This window comes from Vicugna pacos, chromosome 2 (assembly GCF_048564905.1).
Source record: "Vicugna pacos chromosome 2, VicPac4, whole genome shotgun sequence".
Lineage (NCBI taxonomy): Eukaryota > Metazoa > Chordata > Mammalia > Artiodactyla > Camelidae > Vicugna > Vicugna pacos.
In genome coordinates this window covers 20280819-20298902 of record NC_132988.1, presented here as the reverse complement: position 1 = coordinate 20298902, position 18084 = coordinate 20280819, and the positions used below count along the sequence as shown (strand labels likewise).

The window sequence follows — 18084 nt, the reverse complement described above, 5'->3', positions numbered from 1 at the left end:
CCTAAACTTGAGGCCAGAAGATTACAAAGACACTTGAGAACCGAATGGCTTTTCAAGGAGCAATAATCATTGTAAATTCTTGCAGTTGTAAATTCTTTCTCTACTTCTTTGAAATATAAATCTTCTTCTAGCCTCTGGCCAATTTTACAACCCAGAAATGTCTTTCTCAAGGATCTTGGAGCCAGCCCTTTGAAATGTAAGCATCAAGAAAGACAGTGCCCAGAAGAAACAGATCATCTGAATAAGCCTATATCTGTTACAGAAATTGAATCAATAATTTAAACCTTTCCCAAACAGAAAGGAAAAAACAGAAGGGTTCAGTGGTAAATTCTACCAAGTATTTAAGGTAGAAATTATATCCATTTTCTACAATCTCCTTTAAAGAACATAGGCAGAGGGAATACTTCCTAACTTTCTATTCTAATACCAAAAACCGACAGAGGCATTACAAGAAAAGAAAACTAGATCAATATCTCTGATGAAAATAGATGCAAAAATCCTCAACAAAATATTAGCAAATTGAATTCAAAAAGCATAACAAGAATTACAAGACAACCAGTTGGGATTTATCCCAGGTATGCAAGACTGGCTCAACATTCAAAAATCAATTCATGAAATCTATCACATCAACAGGCTAAAGAAGAAAAACTCATATCAATTGATGCAGAAAAAGCATTTGACAAAATTCAACTTTCAATCATGACCAAAACTCTCAGAAAATTAGAATAGAGGGGAATTTTCTCATTTTGATAAAGAACATGTACAAAAAGCCTACAACTAAGACCATATTTAATGCTAATAAAAGCAAAACTTTCCCACTAAGATCAGGTGCATGGCAAGGGTGTCCCTTCTCACCACTCCTTTTCAATATGGTACTGGAAGTCCTTGCTAATACAGTAACACACACAAAAAAAATTTTTCTTAAAGAAAAGATATGTAGACTGAAAAAAAGACACAAATGGTCTTGTTCACAGATAACATGATCATCTATGTAAAAAATCTGAAAAAAATTTGACCAAAAAACTCATGGAACTACTAAACAATTATAGCAAGGTTGCAGGACAGAAGGTTAATACACAAAAGCCAAATGCTTTCCTATATACCAACAACATACAAGTGGAATTTGAAATTAAAATCACAATGCTACTTACATTAGCACCCACAAAAATTAAATACTTAGGTATAAATCTAATAAAATATATGCAAGATCTATATGGGGACTGACAGCTGTTGGCTCCTATGTCACAGACCCACAGATGTAGAAATTGTAATGCCTTTGCCTGTCTGTAGAATATCCCAACAACAAGGCCTAAACCAAGATGATAAAACAAAGTAAACTTACATCTTGTTTTTGGAAACTAGCAGCAAGAGATAAAAGGAAAATTAGAGCAATCAGAAAACCTGGACAGAAAAATAGTACTTCTGGAAAAGATAAATGGATATTTGAACAAAATATGGTTCAGCTCAGACACACATGTGCACATGCAGACACACACACACACACACACACACACACACACACACACAGAGTTAATAAATTTGATTTCCAAACTAAAGATTTCATTAAATGAAATGCAGTGGATTACCACTGCGAGGAACCAAAATTGTGGCTTGAAAGGTCAAGAATCCAAGAGTCCTATTACAATGAACTCATCTACAAAACAGAAACAGACTCACAGACATAGTAAACGATCTTATGGTTACCGGGGGAAAGGGGGTAGAAAGGGGTAAGCTTGGGAGTTTGTTATTTGCAAAGGTTAACCACTATATATAAAATTAGATAAAAAGCAATTTTCTTCTATATAGCACAGGGAACTATATTCAATATCTTGTAATAACCTTTAATGAAAATTTAATGGAAAATATGAAAATGAATAAGTGTGTGTGTGTGTGTGTGTGTGTGTGTGTGTATGCATGACTGGGACATTATGCTGTATACCTGAAATCAACACGTTGTAACTGACTGTACTTCAATAAAATAAATAGATGAAATAAAATAAAGTCCTATTATAAAATTCAGAGCAAAAAAAATTATGACTAGGAAAATATAAAGGAAAAGATAGAGATAAGAGACTTGGAGGATAGATATGACCCAATATTCAAATAATATAAACTTTAGGAAAAGAAAAAGAATAGATAAAGGCCAAGTTATAACTAAGCCACAGTAGAAGAGAATTTTTCTGAGCTGAAGAATCACTTAAATGGACATTTGAAATGACTCACCCAGTTCTAGACTTCATTGCTAAGAAAAGATATATTCCCAGGCCTATGCAGTTAAAATTTCAGAATTCTGAACACAGACAACATAATGCATGAGCTTAAAACCACAAAGAACGAGTTACGTAAGAGAAAAGAAAATCACATCAGTGTGAGATTTCTCACAGGGATCCCTGGTAGCTATTAGACAGTGGAATAAAATTTAGAACTAACTGAAAGACAGACCTGTCAACGTTAGAATCCTTTCATCAGCCCCGATATCCGTCACCCATCAGGGTGAAAAAACAGTATTTGAGGACAGGTGATAATATAGAGAGAATCACCCATATCCTCTATATGAAGAAAATAATTGGAAAAATACTCTAACCAAACAACCAGGTCAGAAATTTTGAGATTAGGGAAGGTGAGTCAAGTAAAGCATAGTGAGTGGGCTGAAATGGTTAGGTTTTATGCACGTGATTATGAGCACCGAGAAAGTGAAGGCCATTGTCCAAGATAACGCAGGCGTTCAGAAGGGTACTTTGAAATAATATACAAAAAATAGCCTTTAGCTTTTACCTTCTCTAGCAATGATAAACTTGAAAATAAAATTTTAAAGTATACCATTTATAATGCTTACAAGCATCACAAAATACTGGGAGAGTAAAATGGCATAAGACGTGTGATACGTGGAAAAAAAAGCATACAATTCTACTGAAAGATATTGAACAAGATCTGAACCAAACAGGAAGATCCTCAGGTAGGAAGACATGAAATCATAAAAATGATAATTTTCCCACAAATTAGCACACACATTCAATGGAATTACAAGTAGAATCTCAACAGGACTTTACACAGGATTGAATAAAATATTTGGGGAATTACAGGAGGAATAGATGTCTAAGAACAGCTAGCAAAATTATGTAATGTAAGAACAATGAGGAGGTACTTAAGAACTGTGATACAGTCAATGTATTATTATCATATTTGATATGTCCTGGTACAGAAATAAACAGATCAATGAAATGAAAGTGAGCCTAGAAATGGATCTTGCTAATGGTGATTAGTAGACAAATAATAGAATATTAAATAAGTATGCTGGCACAATTAGCTATCTTAAAAATGCAATGGTTTACCCCTATTTTATATCATATGCAAAAACCAAATTCCTAATTATAAACTTGATTGTAAAAAAAAAAGTTAAGTGACAGCAATATTTGGTCAAGGGACAAAAAATCCTAGACAAGATTGGAACGCACAAATTATATCTATCTGATTATATGAAACCTTTTCTGAGGCAAATAAGTCAATAAACAAATGCCAAGCAAATGTGAGGCCAAAGATCAGTTATTCATAATCTACAAATGTATTCAAAGTATTAAAATAACAGGAAAAAGACAAACAGCTGGATAGAAATATGAGCAAAAGATTATGAAAGGACAGTTCACAAAGGAAAATGTTTAAATCTATCAATAGTTGGGGAAATGGAAATAAAACACAATGAAATATCACTTTACATCGAACAGACTTCCAAAGATTAAAAACAAAAAAAGCTGTAGCACCAAATTCTGGCAGGGGTGTGGGAGAAAAAGGCTCTCTACTGTATTTCTGGGAGTGCAAAGTGTTGCAGCCTTTTTGGAAGGCAATATAGCAAAATCTATTGGAATTATAAATGCTTTTACTTTCCCACTCCTGGGAATATGCTCCATAGACTAAAAGCCCCAGTTCATTAACACTCATGTACGGGATGATTATTGCTCTTCTGTTCCTTTTCACCAAAAATAAACACAGAAACAAAAGCAAAGCATTGTTAAGTGAATGCCCATAATAGGGGAATGGCTGAATGAATGATGACATACTACACAATGGAATATCATTCAGTTATTAAAGAGAGTGACTTAGAGGTTTACCAGTTCACTTGGAAGTATTTCCATTCAAGGGTAGCAAAATATGCCACCCAAAATATGCCACTTTAGCCTATGGATTATTGAGAGCTGAAGGTCAAGAGAAGCTCCCTCTCTCCCCTTTATCTGTCTGGAAGCAGAGCATACACTCCTCTTATGAAGGTTTCTCCCTCCCTACTTCTCATACCAGGAATGGGATAATAATTTTATTATTGGAGACAAAATGGCACTGAGATAAAGTCTACACAAACCTTGCTAACTAGCCTGATGCACCATTAGTATCCCCGTATATTTGTCCTCCCTCAAGTTGCCACCCCGAGAAGCTCAAAGTCCTTTTCTTTGTCTTGTTCGTCTCTATTGTTCTTTGGTAAGATGCTAAGTCCAAATTCTCACAACCCATTTGAGTCACCAATCACTGAATTTTCTCCAGCATGAAGTGTATGGCACGTGTTAATAAACTGTTTTCCTGTTGTTGATGTGTTGTTTTGTCAATCAGTCTAATTTAAAGAAACTCAGGCAATGAACCTAAGACGGGTAGAAGAAAATGGTTTTTCCCCCCACACCATTACTGTATCGTTGAATCAGAAAAGTACAGAAAAATGTGTAAAACATAATTATTTTCGATATAAGTGATTACAAATAAACATATAAAGGACTGCAAATCATATAAACATATTTATACCATTATAGTATCGTATGAAACAGAAAGTTGGAAGGATAAATATTAGGACGCCACCAAGAATTACCATGCTGCTGGATGCAGTTAGGATGGTGATTTGTGTTGAAGATGGAGGAGAACAGGAAAAAATCAGGTCAGAAAAAAAAAAAAGAATAGAAAAAGGACTATCAAAAAATTGGAAACTATCCAAATATGCAAAATTACATTCATGAATATAATTTTTAAAAATTACAAATGGTGATCACTCTGTTAACTTTAAAGCTATTTCCTCTGTGACTAGGAAAGTTTTTTTGGGTATTTTCAGGAAATGACAGGGAGGCAGCGGGCCCACAAGCTCCGGTGTTAGATAGCAGAGTTCATGTCCTAGCCCCGTCCTGGACTGGAGGGGAAACTTCCACTGCATTGCATTGTTCACTTTCCCAATTCAAAATGTCCTTATCTATGAAATAAGGTTGTGAAAATAAAATGCAACAATGCAATTAGACTGCTTAGGACAGTGTCTGATCCATACTAAATGCTCAATAAATACCGCTATTAATATTATCATTCTTATTATAGTTACTGCAAAGGGACCAGTTGTAGGTCCATGTTAGATAAAAGGAGGAGAGGAGGGCAGCGAGACGGTTTTGAGGTTCAAGCATAAATGACTTGGAATTATGTTGCTATATTTTAAATTCTCCATCCTAGGCTTTGATTGGGTAGCAGAGAAAGTCAAAATGTTTTAACATGACCTTCAAAATTCTTGTAATTGGTCTTTCACCCAAGTGCAACAACTCTCCTACGCCCAGACATTCTATTTGTTTCCCAAGCAATTCCTGCGATACCCAGAGTTACTATTAGGGTCAAACAAGGGAGACATTGACTCACGTTTTTTGATAACCTATTACATGCCAGGCACTGTGCTATACGCAGTAATACTGAAAAGTACATTCTATCTCCCCCATTTTGCAAAGGTACTAATATTCTCATAGTTAAATGAATGTCCAAATTCGTTTTAATGCTAGCCATGTCTAGTTCCAAATCTCAGGTTTGTCTAATCAATTGCCGCCATCAGTGTACACATGTGCTATAAACAGTAAATATTCTATGAGTTTAAAAGTCGCTGGATATCTCATGGGAGGTTTCGGCTGTCTTAGAGTCTTGGCTGAGGTCCTAAAATCGAGGATAGCAGGTGATAAATGTTCACACATTCTAAATAGAGGTGCCAGACACTCCTACACAGATTTGCTGAAATACATCTAAACATGTTCCTATCTTCTTTGTCATCTATCACCAGTCTATACAAGGTTGATTCGGTCATGGAGCTTTTAAGAAAACTTGTTAGGAGAGAAGAGGGTGGGGGTTTCATCTCCCCACTTCCAGACTATGTTCGGGAACCACCCCATTACAGAAGGAGTTAGTTACTGGGCATGTGAGACACAGGGCACTGTGCCAGACTACAAGAGCATCAAACTCAAGAGAACGTGTCCCTTTATTTGTTTCCTAGTCCCATCTCAGTCTTGGAGGACCCATAGACTTCAGAGCTTTGGAAGAAAAGGTGTGTAAGAGCAAAATGGGGGGAAGAGCGCAAAGGCAGAAAATCCGCCCCCCCCAATTCTTTTACCACTGTTGGTCTGGGGAACTCTTGTGTCAGGACTGAGCTGGAAAGATAGATGCCTTAAATGGGATTAGAGGTGAAAGTTATGATATGTGATTGTCCTATGCTTTTACTATCAGTAAATGACAGCTCTAATATCCAAAGACCGCCCTAATATTCTTTCTGGAAAGATCTAGGATCTTTTTAGATAATCCCCAGTGGCAGAGACGGGAGGTCCCACAAAGTCTGTTCGAGGGCAGTGGTGGGAGAAGGAATAAGGCCATTTTGTGACCATCCCTCACTGACTGGTGATATAAGGAACCATTATTTCTCGACTCTGCATTGTCTGACATTGTTCACGTATGTTGCTTTCTCGAAATTCTGCCCAGCATTCTAGTCTCGCCTTCCATGACCCTGCTTCCATAATATCTCCGAATAAGTTAATCTTTCTTTTTTATGTTCCCACAGCCTTACACCCAATCAATTACACAGTTTTGTAGCCCTGAGTATAGTCAGACCCCTCTGAAATAGTGAGCTGCTTCAGGACGCATACAGAGTCTTGTCTTTTTATTCCCAGTTCTTAGCACAGTGTCTTGCTCTGGCTAAATGCTCAGTACTAGCTGATTAAATTGCTGCGGAATAAATTGATAATTGAAATCAGTCACAGAATCTAGGACCATGATATATCTGCTGTGCCCCAATATCTCTAGAGGATAAACCCAGAAATCATCCTGCACACAGCAGAACACTGTGTCTGCTTTCCTGTGGACTTCCCAGAGAAGAGTCACGGTCATTCTGACGCAGCTGAACATCCATGAAAAGGGAGACCCAGATGTCATCTGTACACAGAGCAAACAACTATTAGGCACCTATAATTTGTCAGGCCTCGGGCATGAAAAATAAAGAAGCCAGCACCTGGCCTGTTCTTTTAACCTTCGTTTACAGCCATTTAAAATGGATCTCAGTTTGGAAAATGTATATTCATCATTTGCTGAGAGCCCTGGCAGCTTAAACTCGGAGCTGATGGAACTCTGGTTGTGAGTTGTCAGCTCGCGGAGATGAAGATATGGAAACAGAGGTAGACATAGGCTGAGGGCGAACAAACAGGCCATGGTACCAACACTGGCCCCTTCCATAGACATCCTCTACTGGGAGTGTGTGACGGTTGCGTAAATCCCAGCCCAGCCTTTGACTTAATAATGGAATGTCCTGGAATTACGCTAAGTATACAAAGCTTATCATAACCCTGACCAAGAGGCCTTAACATTCTCCTCAGCTTCACTAACCTTCAGATGGTTTCTTTCTCATGAGAGTCTCCTGATCTCTTTTTCCTTAGAGGATTTACTTTAGAAAACTTGTGACTGTAAATTCTTTCTCTGCCTCTTTGATGTGTAAATCTTCACCCAGTTTCTTGCCAGTTTTACAACTCAGGAATGTCTTTTCCAAGGACCTGGGGACCATCCTTTTGAGATGGAATCATTAAGAATGATAGTGCCCCTCTCACCCAGCCTCTGTGAGAGGGTAGCAGCCTAACTTCCATAGCATCAGTTAGCAACCACAGACGGCCTCATCACACTGCTCACGGGCCAGCCTGCCCCCTAGTCTCTATCAAAGTCTTCCTTGCCTGTTTAACTTCACCCAGTGCAACTGCTCTTTGACAACCACTGTAAAGCTCTTCATCCATAGCACAGTGGTGGTAATAGGTGTGATGAGTAAAATATTCAATAAAATTTCTTGCCTCTATCAACCAGTACTTCTCAACCAATAGCAATTTTGCCAAACAGGAAACATTTGATAAAGTCCAGAGACATTCTTGGTTGTCACAATTAGGGAGGAAGAGAAGGGGGAGGTTTGCTTTTGGCATCTAATGGGTAGAGATCAGGGATGCTGTTAATCATTTTACAATGTATAAGGTAGCCCCTCAAAAAATGTTAATAATGCATGGCTGAGAAAACCTGGTATACAGGATTCCTTGAGCACGCTTCCTTAAGTCTCAGCCTGGTCAGGAAAATTAGGTTGTGCTAAAAAGCCTCCACCAGAATAAGTTAGATTATAGATCCTAAAAACAACAAAAGCAGGCAACTGAAAAATAGCTACAAATACAGTCATCCCTTGGTATCTACAGGGGGACTGGTTCCAGGATCCCCAAGGGCACCTGAATCTGCAGGTGCTCAAGTCCCTTATACAAGATGGCAGAGCACAGTCAGCCCTACATGATGCAGAACGCACAGATCGGAAGGCCAGCTGTAGCTCTGGGGAAGACTATCACTGAGAAACATGAGTAGAACCAATAACATTTACAGAATATTGAGTTATTACTTTAACATGAAATGAGCCCATATTGGTGTAGGACATGGATCACTGTGGCTGAGGCGCAGGGTCTACCATTTCCTAACTGTGGCAGCGTGGCTCAGTTGTTTAATTCTCAGGCTTAGTTTTCTCCTGGGTGTGAAAGAGAAATAATAACCCCTGCTTCACAGTGTCATTGTACAGATTCAACAAGATGACGCGCCGTCACTGAGGAGCACGGAGTCCGCCTTGTAGTAAACTCTCAGTACACACCGCAATAAGAAAGGAAAACAGGGACCCCAGAATTTGCTACTTAATAAACAAGCGAGGGAATAACTGATGTCTAATTAAGTCCTGAGTTTATCATTTAATATTTTGAGACCAAGCTAACTCTTCAAACACCATTATTTTAATGAGAATTTAAGATCCAGATAATCCAATTTGTGGGCTGGCTTTTGGAATCACTTTGGTCTCATAATCACATGAAGGTATTTCCCAGGAAAAATCTAATTAGATGTTTAATTAATCTGGATAGGCTAATGAACTGCCACTCTGCCATTATCTCTTTAGAGATCCATCTCAATCAATTTAGGTGCACAACAACTAATAATACAGACTGCCACCCCCGTCACTATCTCACTGACAAAAGAAGGGCTCTTCAGTTAGCCTGTAGCCCCCTTAGAAGAATCACTAAGTTTGCAAATGCTCTCTTAATAACTGGCAAGTTAACTTAAACAGATTACCTGATTTCTTTTTCATTTACTCAAAAAACAGTTATTGTAGCAATAATAAAGAGCATACATACATTTAATCCACTTGTGATACACTGACATCATTTTATCTGGCAAGCACACAATAAAAAATTAAACACCTTCCCTCCTCCTCCCCTTTTGCACACAGGTAGAAAATCTGTATCAGGACAAACTGACAAAGTGATTCTGTGTGGCTCAGATGTGAATGAGCTTGGCTTATTTTGTAATGTCAGCCTCTACTTCATTCTCATCAACCACATGTTGAGTAATAAACCTTAGCCACTATGCCTTATTTTTATTTGTCCCACGTTTAGAGCTTCTATTATTTATATCAGTCTTGTGCTTTCTTAGCAATATGTTAAAGAGTATCTGAGTTTCCTCAAGAGCTATATTTTAAATTTAAAAATGCATTAGAATATGAGCAGTAAAAGCATAAAATCCCTTAAGTCTCCACTCAATAATTCACTATTAAATCAATATATAAAGAATGTTTTTTAAGCCACCAAACTAAAAGAAACTTAAAGTTGAAAAACAATGGATCTCTGCCCACCCCTAAGTTTTCTAAACTAATTTTTCCTTCAGATAGACCTGTCAGTTCCAAATTGAACTTGACTTGGTTTCTGAGATCCTGGGAAATGTGAGATATCTTGCTTCATTTTCTATTCCTATATAAAGCAGAGTTGTATTAAAATTTTCAAATTTCTTTTCTCTTTATGAGCTCCAGAGGGTATATTTTGGTTGGTTCAATATGCTATTCCTACTTTAACTTTCCATTAAGTTCATTTCTTTTTTCAATTTTACCCTAAAATTTTGAGTCAAAGAATAAAACCTTCAAAGTGCTAGTTCTCTCTAATGCACTTTTGAAAAGGGGACAGTAAGTGTAACCTCAGTGAGGTACAGACCAGGACACAATGCTAAGAAGAACTTTACAAAAAAAGATTTTTATTTTAAATTTATTAAGAGCAGGAAATCTGTAAAATCACCCTTTACAATAACCCTAACAGATGATCTGCCTGACCATCCATATAATGGGGAAAAAATTTTATCATCTAGAAATCTTCTATAGACATCGTTTGGAAGGAACTTTTCTGCAGATTAATTAGTACCAGTTATAGATGCTGAGTTAACAAAAGTCAGCATGTTAGTTTGTTTGGAAAACAATACCATCGTCTAAGTAGAAAAGGGGATTAACAGTTTAATAGTAGATCACAACCTTGGTTGTACATCAGAAACACTCTGGGAGCGTTTAAACACTCGAATGCCTGGACTGCCCCCAGATCAATTATATCAGAATCTATAGGCTGGGAACCAGACATCAGTATTTTTTTAAAGCTTCCTCAGGTGATTTTAATACGCGGCCCAAGTTGAGAACCAATGCTTTTTAAAAAGAAGATTTCATAACAACTGCTACTATAATATACAGTTAAAAGGAATATTTAGATAGATTTTCATAATTGAAAATATAATTGTTTTGAGTATAAGAATTACCTATCCACCCCAAACTATAATATTTGAAATAAGATTTAAAACCACTACTGAAATAGATTTTTTAATTTTTGTACTTTTTAAATGATATTCCAGCAAAACATTGGGATCATTTCCATATGTGTATATTTGAGTTGATGCAATTTGATGTGACATAGCCATTTATAAGATTCTAAGACAGGAATGTATATATTGCTAACTCACTGAATTGACTCTAGGTGAAACAGAAGATTCAATCACTGGTTAGGTAACATTTTTCCTCAAAAGCCGAACAGTAATATGAAATTTGGCTTAAGAATATTATAACAGAGGAAACAACTTTTTGCTCTATATATTTAATATTATAAAAAAACATGACTAGTATACTAACTTCTTAAAAAGTAGTGGAGTGCCTTTTACATACATGGCATCGCACTAGGCCCCGCGGCTACAAGGTGTCTGAAAAAGCACAGTTCCTGCTCTCATTGACATACAGCCCAGTTGGCTGACTTGTAAGTCAGGACAAAGATCTTGATCCCATCCATACATCCACCGTAAGCTCAAGATAGTATTAAACATTAGTAATATATCAAATCACAAATGAAGTGCCATTTGTCCATATAACCCAGTATTTCCAGGTCCTCTTGGTTGATATTCTATGTCTTTTTCTATACCCCATCTTCTAAGAGACCAGAAAAGACTGAAAATGTAAAAATTACTAGTTGAGTTTGTGAAGGTTTATGCAAAAACAAAAATAAATGGTAAATGATTCTCATATCTCCACTTCCCCCCAAATTTCTGTTCCATTCTTGCTTTCTTACCATATCTCATCACCATCATGGTGATTGTCACAACTATCTTCTCAGAGTCTGTAATACATAAATGACAAGTATGTCTGACAGCAAAGCTATGGCACTGGAAAATTACTGTTGATCTACTTAGAATTTTTTCCGTTCTTGATTATTCTATATGTCCTTATAAAATATTTGTGCTTATTATACCATTACATAAGTACAAGATAAAATTACTCACAATCCACCACCATAGCAACCATATATAATATGTAATATCTTTACAACCTTTTCTTTATTAAGCTTTTTCAGTTCAAATCATCCTGAATTTAAAATTTTGCATGCAGTTCTTTAATTATATTCATATTATATTTTAAGAATTTTAAACTCTCATCAATAACTCTATAAAACACATCTGAAATCGTATATGGCTGAAATTCTTAATATTACAGAGCACTTCAAGAGCCTCAGAATATTAATTTAATGAGCAAATATTTATACAGTGCCTTCTGTGTACCAGATATTATAGTCTAGATTCTGAAGACACAGAGCAAACAAAGACAAGATTCCTGCTCTGTGGAGCTTATATTCTAGTGGGGAGAAACAGACAATGAAAAATAAACTGATCAAAAAGATAATTTTAGGCAGTAATTCTTAACAGTCACAGGATTTGGACTCTGGAGAGGAGGCTGGTTAGAGTGGGCAGGTGTTTGGAAAGATATCCATCTCCAAGAGGACAATGTTTGCTCTGAGATTTGAATGATAAGCAGAGATCAACCATGTGAAACTCTTAAGCGTATGAAAATGTAAGAAGAATGGGATAATGCTGCCTTCCTGGAAATTCTGAATTACCTGGAATAGATCTTCATGAAGGTACAGGCCAAGAGTGAGCTAGCCTTGAAAATGTCCCTTCCTTGAAAGCCTCATATGGCTTCTTTTGTGTCAGATCCAATCTTCCTTTATTCTTTCATCAGAAGGTACTTAGAGGTCAATTCCTTTGTCAGATCATTCACTGATCACAGGAGAATGAGTATGACCAAACTCCTCCCTAAACTTTCAACTGAGCATGTAGTTAGAATTTATAATATACTTTCATTAACATGTGTACTGTCCTTTTTTTTTTTACCATCAATTTACCATGATTTTTGACATTTCATATTGTGTTGTTGTCATCATTGTTCTTGTCAATTTTGGAGCAGAGCTGTTTCAAGCTTGTACAACTGATGTAGGACTGCAGTTAAAAGCATGGGTCATGGACACGTGCAATGGTAAGATCTTACCTAAGCTACTTCAGCCAGCCACAATTCCTTATCGCAGGAAATTATTATTATTATTATTATCACAATAATAATGTGTTTTAAAAGAAATGATTCAGAGAACTCAGCTTAGAGGCTGACACACAAGCCTTTAATACATAGGCAGGTAGAAAGAGAAACAGCATAAATGCTCACACACACACACTGTCCTTTGGGATTATTTTAAATATTGCATGGATAAAGATCTTAGTACATGGTGGTGAAAATAAGACTAGTTTAGTTATACCATATTACTCTTTGAATATTCTTTTGGTTTTTGTTTGGGGGGGAAGTAGATAATTAGGTTTACTTATTTATTTAATAGAGGTACTGGGGATTGAACCCAGAACCTTGTGCATGCTAAGCATATGCTTTACCATAGAGCTATACCCTCCCCCTGCCATATTACTCTTTGAATGACCTCTTAAAATTATTGTTTAGAAGACCACATGTGGTCTGCTGACTAAAAGAGGCTATCCACCCATTTTCACTTGGATGAATTATAGAAGGTGGGGTTGGGGGAACTTGAAATCCCAAACTCCATTCACTCTTGGTCACAGACAACACATCAAGTTTCAAACATAATCACAATGGGGCATCAAAAAGAGCTGCTAAGGGTCCTTTCGATTCTTCTCTGTTTTTCTTCTGTTCTCAAAGCCCTCATTAAGTGACTTCCTCTACACTAACACAAATATGTTCAGGGAAGACTGTCCTGAGAACCAGCCCTCTGTATTTGGAATTGAACTCCCAAATGCAGTGGCATGACTGAGCCTTGTGTCCAAGGAAGGAAGGGAATCCAGAAAGAGACAAGAAAGATGCTTTCACACCATACTCCTCAGAAACCCAGCACCCCACCATGATGTTACCTCAGAGCGGAGAAAAGAGGGCTGACCAGGTGGGCTTGAACCAGAAATCCCCATTTTCATGTCAAACACACACACACACACACATACACACACACAATGTTCAAATGGTTCCATGAATGAAACAAAGCTAGAAAACCACTGAACCAGGAAATGTGGAGGTCCTTTGTGCATTGTATTGTGATCTACAAATATTAGTTTTTAATATTATTATTGCTCTTTTTTGATTCCTGTGAAATTTTAAATGCCTGTTTTATTGGGAGATTACTTAATTAGATAATAAAGTCAAGAAAAGGTATCATTCCCAGCCAGATTCCTTTTTGTCATTCTGTGCAATAAGCACATTTAAAATGCTTTCTAGAGGAGTTCCTCACGAGATTCATTTACTGGAGGAAGCAGGAATAGTTGACTAAACTTTTCCATCATAAATTTAATTCCCACAGGGTCAACCCAGCCGGTCATCTTTTGCAGTAAAGAAATTCACCACACTTCCTGGTTCTTATGAGGAGATTCAGGGAAATGTTCCCTGCCTCCTTTGGTTTGAAGTGAGGTTCCTAAGGCTCTAAATTCAATTACAGCAACCTGGATGTTTTAACCCCAGGTTACAGCAAAACACCAAAGGAATACTGAGAAATAATAACAGCAGGCTTCCAGTCAAGTGTGGCACCAGTCAGAAGTCGACAGGGGAGCAGGGTCTGGGTATTTGTCTCCCTGGGTCCCTCAGTCAGGTCACTACTGGCTGGCTGTCCAGTGACTCACTTCACTCTGGATTCTCTGTCTCTCCCTTCCTCTGCCCCTAAAGACCTAGAGAAAACAATAGTTCTCTACTGTCACAATTGCCATGGCACTGAGTCACGTTCGTTATTTTCCCTAAACCCTGACCACATCTTTGTAAACAGTCCTTTCTTAAACTTTCCTCTAATCACTGCTCCAGGAATCTGAGCAGCGAATTCCTCTCTCCATCTAGTTTACATACAACCAGACCAAAAAGATGCAGCCTAACCCTCACTATCCCCATTTTCCATCCTCTGCACAGCTGGCCTAGAAAATAAATTCCACAGCTGTCCAAAAAGACCCTGTCACTCCTACAACAACCCTATGAGAAAATCATTTTTCAATTTTCCTGGTTTTTGCAAGAGGACAGGAATTCAGGCCTACAAATAGAACAGCATTTTTAACCTAACAATAGTCACTGGGTCTATTAAAGCATCCTGAGCGTCAGGAAGCAGGCAGTAACCGACTATTCATATCGGGGGTTGGTCTCTTTGAGTTGAGTGACCTTACTGAACCTTAACTCAAGCGTCATAAATCAGTCTCAGCCTAATTAAACACAAAAATATCTGATGCTATGCAGCTGATAACACTAGACAGTTGACTTCTTGGAACGAGGTAGTAAAATATATCCAGGAAATGCAATCCCATGGTGCAGAAAGATACCAGGTGCATCCTTGTTTTTCCTTCAATCTGATTAGTCATTCATCAGAAACAATACATTTTTATGAAAATGTTTTGGGCCCAAACAAAGACAGTGAGCATCTGGACTGACCTTAACATCTCTTCTTCAAAACATCTCAAGCTGATTTTGTCATTTACTTTAACAGCTCACCCTGTGATGACACTAGAGATGGGTTCCATTGAAAGGGTTGTAAGAACAAGACCCTGAGTCATGCTTCAAAGGAAAAATATGGTTACTCACCCACTCTTCTCCCCTCATCCACCTTAGCAGTGCTGATAACTCTTCACTGTTCTACTCCGGGTTTCCATGTCAGAAGCCTAGCTCTATAGCTGCAGTTCAGCTACCTTAGTTAGAAGAATGCATTTCCTTTTACCATCATTTGATGTTTACAAAGTTAAATGTTTGTGGAGGTAAAGTACTCACTGTCTTTCATACATCATCAGAAGGTGTCACAAAGATCTTAAAATCTATAAGCATGTACAATTACCAGTGGGACACATACAGCAAATTTCAGGCGGGAAGCCCCATTAAAAAGACTGGCATGACCCCTAGGCAGGGCCGCTGCTCTCCTCCCACTAGCGTCCGTTCCCTGGCCCCGAGGCTTTATCTCACTTTTTGCCTCTAAAGCGACTAACTTACACCTAGAATTCTATTGGTTCCCTGAGGTCACTTCTGATTGGTTATTTCCTACACTCCTGATTGGTTATTTCCTTCACTCCTGATTGGTTATTGATATCACTTCTGATTGGTCCACTTCCCTAACTTCTGATTGGCCCATTTGTAGTGCTTCATTTGCATGGAGCTCACTCCTGATTGGTCTATTTCTACAAAGCTTGTTCCTGGTTGGTCAACTTCTGTTGTACTTTATTTGCATATGATGTTGCAAAGTGTAGAACTGGCAGCCTATAAAAGGCCTGTGTAAACCTACAGATGGGGTCCAGATCTTGAAGTGCTAACTCTTCTGGGCCCGCTGGCGTAATAAACCTGAGTTCTCCAACTCTCCAGGTGCTGCTTGGTCTCTTGCCCGGATCCAGGTTGCTGTCACAACTGAGCTGTAACACCAAGGTGTAACACATTTTTCCACAACATTTTGACATCTCTGAATTACAGTTTCATAGAAAAATGACAGAGATGGGTGTATAATACATTGACTAATTTCAGCAGTAAGCATTTGGGGAATCTCTTGGGGGTACTTCTGGTCTGGCAGGAAGCAATGACCAAGACCAAAAGTTAAAAGACTGGAATTGTAGATCTTACTTTTCTAATTATAACACTGCCAATACTATAGAATGACAATTATCTGTATAACCTGGCTTGCAGAGTGACTGGTATTTTTAAAAAGTGATTTATATGTATACACAGTAATATCCAAAAAGTTTTTGCTACTTCACCTTGCTGAATTCAGTTAGAAATTTTTAAATAATTGAGAACCTCACTGTTCTGAAACAAAGTCAAGATACCGTGTTTCTTTCAAATTACACATGCTCTTTCTTTTCCTCCCTACCTCTAAGGTCAAGTCCTTTAATGATCATCAACTTCTAGAATGCACACACTCACATAGTTCTCTCCCACACTGATCAGGGCTGACCTGCATATCTGATAAGATATTCTGAAATGGTAGTGTGATTTCCAAGGTTAGTTCATAATAGCCATTTGGCTTCTGCTCATTCTCATTATCACTTGCTCTGGGAGAAATCAGCTCGGACATGAAGAGGACACTCAAGTAGCTCCATGGAACAGCCCACACGATGAGGAATTGAGGCCTCCTACCGAGAGCCAGCACCAACTGCCCGCATATGATTAAGACATCCCAGAAGCAGATCTTTACACCCCACTCAAGCCTTCAGATGAATGCAACTCCGGCTGACATCTTGACTGTAACCTCATGAGAGATCCCAAGCCAGAATCATTCAGCTTAGCTGCTTCCAAACTGGATCCATAGAAACTGTGTGAGATAATAAATGTTTGCTGGTATAAGCCACAAAGGTTTTGGGGAGTGGTGGCATGGAAGGGTAATTTGCTATATAGCAATACATAACTAAAATACTACTTATGCTGATTTTCTGTTCTATACAAGGTTTACCTTGAATGTATATATATTCTTTCCCCCAAACCCAACACACACACCCATTGTTCGAGCAAGCCCTCCATACAAGAGGATGGCAAAGTATCTAGGAGGATATGCACACTTCGATAACAACATAATTTTAAAGACTTAATGCCCTAAGATCTACGTGTTACACCTGTACAAACACTAAAGGTCTATCTGGAAGAAAAATCTCCTCATCCAAGAAACTGTTTACAAAAATAAATACCACATGTTTGATCTTCATAAGGTATATAACTCTAATTTATTTATAACACAGTAGATTATTTCATTGTCTTACAGCAGCATAAATGGAATACTGGTGACATCATTTTATTACCCAGACAGTTATAAGTAGCGAGTTAATGTCCTGCCATTAATGCCTGTTCACCGCAGGAACTGAGTCATATTATCTCAGCTGATAGTGAAACAAATGAGTTACATGGTTTAGAGGGATATCTTGTTGAAATACTGATGGGATCTAGCAGTGCAGTTAAACCAAGTATGAGTTTCTTCAGCTGCAGAAAAATTTCAAACAATCATTAACTGGTCCTTTGCTATGAGTCATGATGACATTATACAAAGAGTGCTGAAGAACTAATAATTACCAGAAGCACCCAAAGCAGGTAATATATCATCATTCTTCCCCACCTGCCTTCTACTCCATATAAAATCAGTTTGTCATTAGCATTTCAGGTCAATATTAAAGTATAATAAAATTAGAGAAAATACA

The 18084-nt window shown here is 37.7% G+C and overlaps 1 protein-coding gene across 4 annotated transcripts in view; it reads right to left on the bottom strand.

Moving 5' to 3' along the window:
* INPP4B (inositol polyphosphate-4-phosphatase type II B) overlaps nt 1-18084 on the bottom strand; it is a 659032-nt gene that overhangs the window by 377831 nt on the left and 263117 nt on the right. The window contains exon 1 of one of the 4 annotated variants that reach the window (XM_072976518.1): nt 15768-15853. The exons of the other annotated variants lie outside the window; for them this stretch is intronic. The gene's annotated coding sequence lies outside the window, so the exon portion shown is untranslated. Of the gene's footprint in view, nt 1-15767; nt 15854-18084 lie in introns of those variants that run through there. 4 annotated transcript variants of the gene reach the window in all.